Raw genomic sequence first — 5,990 nt, forward strand, 5'->3', positions numbered from 1 at the left:
GTACTGTGGGCCCCTCCAAAGGGACACCTCTAGTGGGTAGCAGGGGTAACTTCTGCCCCCCCCCTGTGGCAACATCCTTACACAGGAGATGGCCCTCCACACCTCTGGACAAATACTGTATGTTGCTTTGCATGCACACACACACACACACACACACACACACACACACACACACACACACACACACACACACACACACACACACACGCTCACACACACGCACACACACACACACACACACACACACACACACACACACACACACACACACACACACACACACACACACACACACACACGCACACACATACACACACACACACATCACACGTGGTTGTGTTGACTCATGGTAGCCTGCCTGCGTACTCCCAGTGCCCGGCGGGGCTTCCACCCAGCTGTCAGTCAGCCGTGGTACAGGAAAGCCCTGCTCTCTGGAGAGCAGCTCAGTAGCTCTGAAGGCCCACAGGCAGGTCTGCCCCAGCACAGCAGCAAAAGCACATAATATAGACTACAGTAGAGCAGTGTTTCTCAACGGGGGCTCTACAACCCCCAGAGGGCGTTAGGGAGCCCTTGGGGGGCTTTGAGAAGGAGACATCTGAGAGAGGGCGTTGCTTAGTTACCCCCATTAGTCTATTTTATATTACGTAATATTTAGGGGGGCGTTGGCAGGCGTATGATGCGGTCAATGGGGTGTTTGTTAAGTAAGGGTTAACGTCGGCGAGAAGGTCGCTACCGTGGAATAGCAGCACGACAGAGAGAACCTTTAGACCCCGACGCGGAGCGGAGGGGTCTTGTTCTCTCTGAAGTGCTGCTATTCCACAAAGCGACCGACTCGCCGAAAGTTAACCCGCTTATTATATGGATATACTTAAATGATTCACACATGGCGGGGAGATTTCTTTAGGCCTACAGTTTTTAATGTCAAAAGATTGTTGCTGCGCAAAACAAACAGTGCCATTGAGGAACACCGCTAACAGCTAGGTAGCCAGCGACAACAGGTGTTGTCTATCACAGCAGCAGATTAGAGGTCTTGTTGAAAAAGTCGCTTTAGCAGTGAAAAGTCTTGTTGCCATTGACAGCGGTCTGTTATAGACCTAACCCCGTCCGTTATCGAAAAAATAACAGACGTTGCGAACGTTGGGGAGCCCCGTTGAAATGAATGGAGCATTCGAGCGATGACGTCACAACCATATAATAAAAAAGTGTTGAGAACCACTGGACTAGAGGATGGAGCCAAAGAATGTATATAGTGTACTGTAGGCTTTTAAACGGTTTCTGATGGAGCCACTAGCAGAGCAAATGGCATGTTAGGTATTTCCTTACCGGACTTTACTCTGCAGATGAGAGGTTTGTCTGAAGACTTCAACCATCTCAGTTTGACTGAACAGGTAGTAGTCAAATACTGTACACATTGTTTTTGCATCGCTAGGTTTGCCTCAGCAAAGAAGCGACCCAGAGGAGGATGGCGCCAAAGATCGTACTGTAGTGTAGACCAATTGTCTCCAAATATTTTTCCACAAGGGCCAAATTATGTAACACAAAAATGAAGCTGATTGCCAAACAAATCGCCCGACTAGATAGCACACATATATGTTTTCATTTGTTCTAACCTCAAGGCTTGACAAATGTTTGCCATGCCTGGGCCGGATCTGGCCTGCAGGCCGCCACTGCTGTAGGCCTCTAAATGGTTTCTGATGGAGACACTGTCAGAGTAAATGGCATGCATTTTCTCCCTGGACTTTACTTTACAGAGGAGAGGTCTGTATGAAGACTTCAACAAACTCAACTTGAATATGGTATACTGTTCAGGTGGGAATCGAATACATTGCTTTAATACCACCACCATTGCACATTGTTTTGAAATGTGTAAAAACAATCTGCAGCTGTGGGTGTATTTTGCCAAGGTATCTGATTCAGTCATTTGGTGCGCATGAAAACAATTTTGTAATACAATACAATAAATGCAACGTGCTGATGTGTTTGCTGGTTGTGTTTTTATCAGCATTACTTCTCTGCATTTTATAACCAGAGACGTTCAAAATGCATAGAATAGAGAATCTTTGGTATAACTTTCAGCAGTCTTTGGAAAGTACATCAGTGGGTTTTAGAGTAGGCATACCAGTCTAACACAAAATTGCTGCTTCAGCACAATTTCCATAACATCTCAACAACTTCATCGTATGAAATAATTTGTCTGTTTGGTATGAGTTTCACCATGTTTGTTCCAGTTTCCAGTATAAACAATCAATCACGGAAAGGATAAATATCCCTTAACAGTATACAGTATACTTAACAAACATATGTATGCTCGGCAGAATAGAAAAACTTCTAGATGAAGAAAATGTCAACATACGACATGGAACTGGACATTAGAGCATTTGAATAGCATTATTCATCGGCTTGTCCCGTGGAGACCAAATTGAGTTGGCCTCCAGTAAGCGCTGTGAGGGAACTTCCAACGAATCAGCTCCACATTACACATCTGCAGGTGCAGCGGCCAAACACACTCTCCTAATATCCTGCCCAATCATTTCATGCCCTATCCTATTATTCTAGCATATTCTTAACGATCCTATCCTGCCCTATCCCACTACATCTTTGTGCTCTGTGCTATGGTAATCTGTACTATACTAATCTATCCTCACACGCAATCCTATGCTGTTGAATAGTACCGAATCCTCACCCCTCACCCCACTATCCTATCCATTTCCTATCTGGGCCTATTATTCTATTCTATTCTATTCTATTCTATTCTATTCTATTCTATTCTATTCTATTCTGCATTATCATATTGTATCATATCATATTTTATTCTGTTCTATGCTATCCTCTCCTTTTGTCCTCATCTTAACTCTCGTCCTCCACAAACCTCAAGGCTGAGGTCAGCACAGTTGCAAGTCGTTTTTCATCTCCTCTGAAATGGGTGCGCCCCATCCTGTTGTATCCTGTTTTCTCCTTTTCTTTACACACTGTATAACTGTAAGTGGTCTCTGGATGCCGCCGATAACCTACTTTTCAGCAGAGCATTTGGACAGCCTTGGGTCCAATCAAGTTGTAATGGGATAGCCCCATGCATCGGCCTATTGAACGGTGACTGTAGGACTGTGGACCGCTACAGCACAGTAGAGCACAGCAGGAGGCTGTTTCACATCACATGGGTTGAAAAAGGGTAGTACATCACTATTCATCCACCCACTAAAACAGCCCAGTCAGGGCTGCCATTGCAAGGGCAATAGGTTGCCAAAATAAGACATGCCTAAAACAGACAAACAGACTGGGACACAAAGTGCAACAATACTGCCATCTCAGCAGGAACACATCCAACTTCTTGTCAGGGGTCCAAGCAATGTATCCAATCTGTGGCACATTGACTGAACCACCACAACAAACCCAAAAACCAGAACCAGAGCTAGCAGCTAGCGCCCCTTGACAACTCCTCACACAGCTGTTGTCTGTCATCTTTTTACAGTCAGGACCTGAGTGATGAACAGTTACTGAAGTGGAGGCACCGAAGGGAGTGTGGGAGAAGTCCCGTCTGGTTTTGAATCCTTGAGTCTCTACGGGTTTTATGGCCAGAGCTGAGAAACAGGGGTTAGTGGGGTCGTGGCCTCGGGGGTTCGTTGTAACGCAGTGTGAAATAAGCGTTCCCCTCGGGAGGTCCAACAGCTCTAGCAACGGGAGGTCCGGTTGTTATAGGTCTCCCACTTTTCCACTGAGTCATCATCGGGTAAATTTTGGCACAGGCTGATGCCAGCCTTCAAAACACACAGAGAGAGAGAGAGAGAGAGAGAGAGAGAGAGAGAGAGAGAGAGAGAGAGAGAGAGAGAGAGAGAGAGAAAGAAAGAACGAGCCTCGGTTGGTAATATCGGCCCCATGTCCTTGTTTGGCTCAGGGGAAAATGGCCTTCAGGACTTCATGCCAGCCTTCAAGAGAGAGGGCGCGCTTTGGTGTGTAATATTGGCCTTGTTGGCCTCATTGGGAAAAAAAAGTCCTTTAGCTCCTCATTCTCCGAGTTTAAAAATAAGTAACATGCAAGGGAGAATAGTCTGTGAGAACGGATGAAGAATCATGTTTGCTGACACAAAAATAAACTTTTGGTGAATCATAGGTGCGACGTTTACTCTTGTGTTCGTTAATGGTCAACAGTAACTAATGCCCACTGAAACGACTGTGTCCCCCGACTGACCAAAAAAGGCCAGAAATGTGCAAAGGCAACCTGGTTTGTTGAGAAGAACATTGTTCTGTGTATGTGTCATACGTAGTCCTGCTAGTCTCAGCACCAAGGAGACAGAGTCATACGAGGAGAGAGAGAGAGAGAGAGAGAGAGAGAGAGAGAGAGAGAGAGAGAGAGAGAGAGAGAGAGAGAGAGAGAGAGAGAAATGGAGAGAGAGATGAAGAGATGGAGATGAGACATGTCAACAGATGGAAAATGTATCTTGAACGGTTCCAACGGTTCCTCCTCTAATCTCTGGCTTTTTACAGATGAGCAGTGTTAAACACCACCAGCGAGAGGTCAAAACAATGCAGCACTCCCTTAATAGACCCATGTCTGAGAGAAACAAGCCACCTGTGGGCCCACAAGACGCCTCCCTGACCCAGATCCTCTGACTGCAAGTGGGCCGCACCTGGCTGAGGTCCGCACCAAACATGTCCACCATATGGTGCACAGAACCGAAGCGTTGATAATAAGGCAATCTGTTTGGCTGTGGTCACTACGGTAACAAGAATAAACATCCAAAACCCAGCCCAGGCAATCAGGAGCTCTCTGTGAGAAATGGGTGATGATAACAAGCTAAAACCTAAATATCCAGACCTCTTACTGTACTTACTATCTATCTACACAGCATTCCAATCATCTCAGCACTTTTGCAGGCCTCTGTACTTTTCCCTCTATCCTTTCACTTTCTTTCTCTCGCTCCCTCCCTCCCTCACTCTATCTGTTTATCTCTCTCTCTCTCTCTCTCTCTCTCTCTCTCTCTCTCTCTCTCTCTCTCTCTCTCTCTCTCTCTCTCTCTCTCTCTCTCTCTCTCTCATTCCCCCTCATTCCCTCAGCTTTTTGTCCAAAGTACCTTCCCTCTCTTGCTCTGTCTCTGTCGCTCTCTCTCTGTCACTCTCTCTCTCTCTATTTCTTTCTTTCTCTTTTTCTCTCTCTCTGTCTCTCTCTCTGTCTCTCTCTTTCTTTCTTTCTTTCTCTCTTTCTTTCTCTCTCTCTCACGAGTTTAGACAGAGTGTCTCAAGATTTGCTCGATAAGACGTATTCTCGGCCTCAGTGTAAACTCGCAACGGTCAAAGGTGGAATGCATTAAGGCAGGAAGTGAAAGAACGAATGAAACAAACCCTTACTTGAATTTCAGCGTAATAAATTTCTATCAAGGCAGTTAAAAAAAGCTACAAGCATGCAAGGCACACCCCTTGGCACGAAGCCCTGGGCCAGAACTCATCTCACTCGCTCACTTGTCTTCCTCCAGCCCCAGAAGGCTATTGAAAAGCTCCAGACATGTACTCTGTCCTACAAAGGCAAAGTGCAGTAACTACGCCATATTGAAACAGAAAAAAGGGCTTCAAAATATTGGTACTTATTAGGTTGGACATTGCAGTTGTAGCAAATTTGACATAGGAATACCTCTAAAACGGACCATGAGTTTTTGTCACAAGTTAAGGGGTGTTATGAAGACCATTTTTGGTTCTTAACTCAATTTTGACCAAATATATTGCATATAGTTACTGCACTTTGTAGCAAGGGAGACGGGAAAGAGAAGCTTGTCTTTTTGGGAGTCTTATCGGCCTGCAGTACACTGGGCCAGCAAGGCTTCCAAAAGCTTCACCACCAGTCCCCTGGTACACTACAGGAGCTCCATGGTCTACCTCCATCAGGCCCATCATTCAGGTCCCATTTTCCCTCCTCTTTTTGTCGCTGACCAGCCAGGCCGAAATAGGAGTGGGTAAGAGGAGCGTGCGGCGTCATGAAGAGCAAAATCGCATGTAGCCAG

This window comes from Engraulis encrasicolus, chromosome 9 (genome assembly GCF_034702125.1).
Source record: "Engraulis encrasicolus isolate BLACKSEA-1 chromosome 9, IST_EnEncr_1.0, whole genome shotgun sequence".
Taxonomy (NCBI): domain Eukaryota; kingdom Metazoa; phylum Chordata; class Actinopteri; order Clupeiformes; family Engraulidae; genus Engraulis; species Engraulis encrasicolus.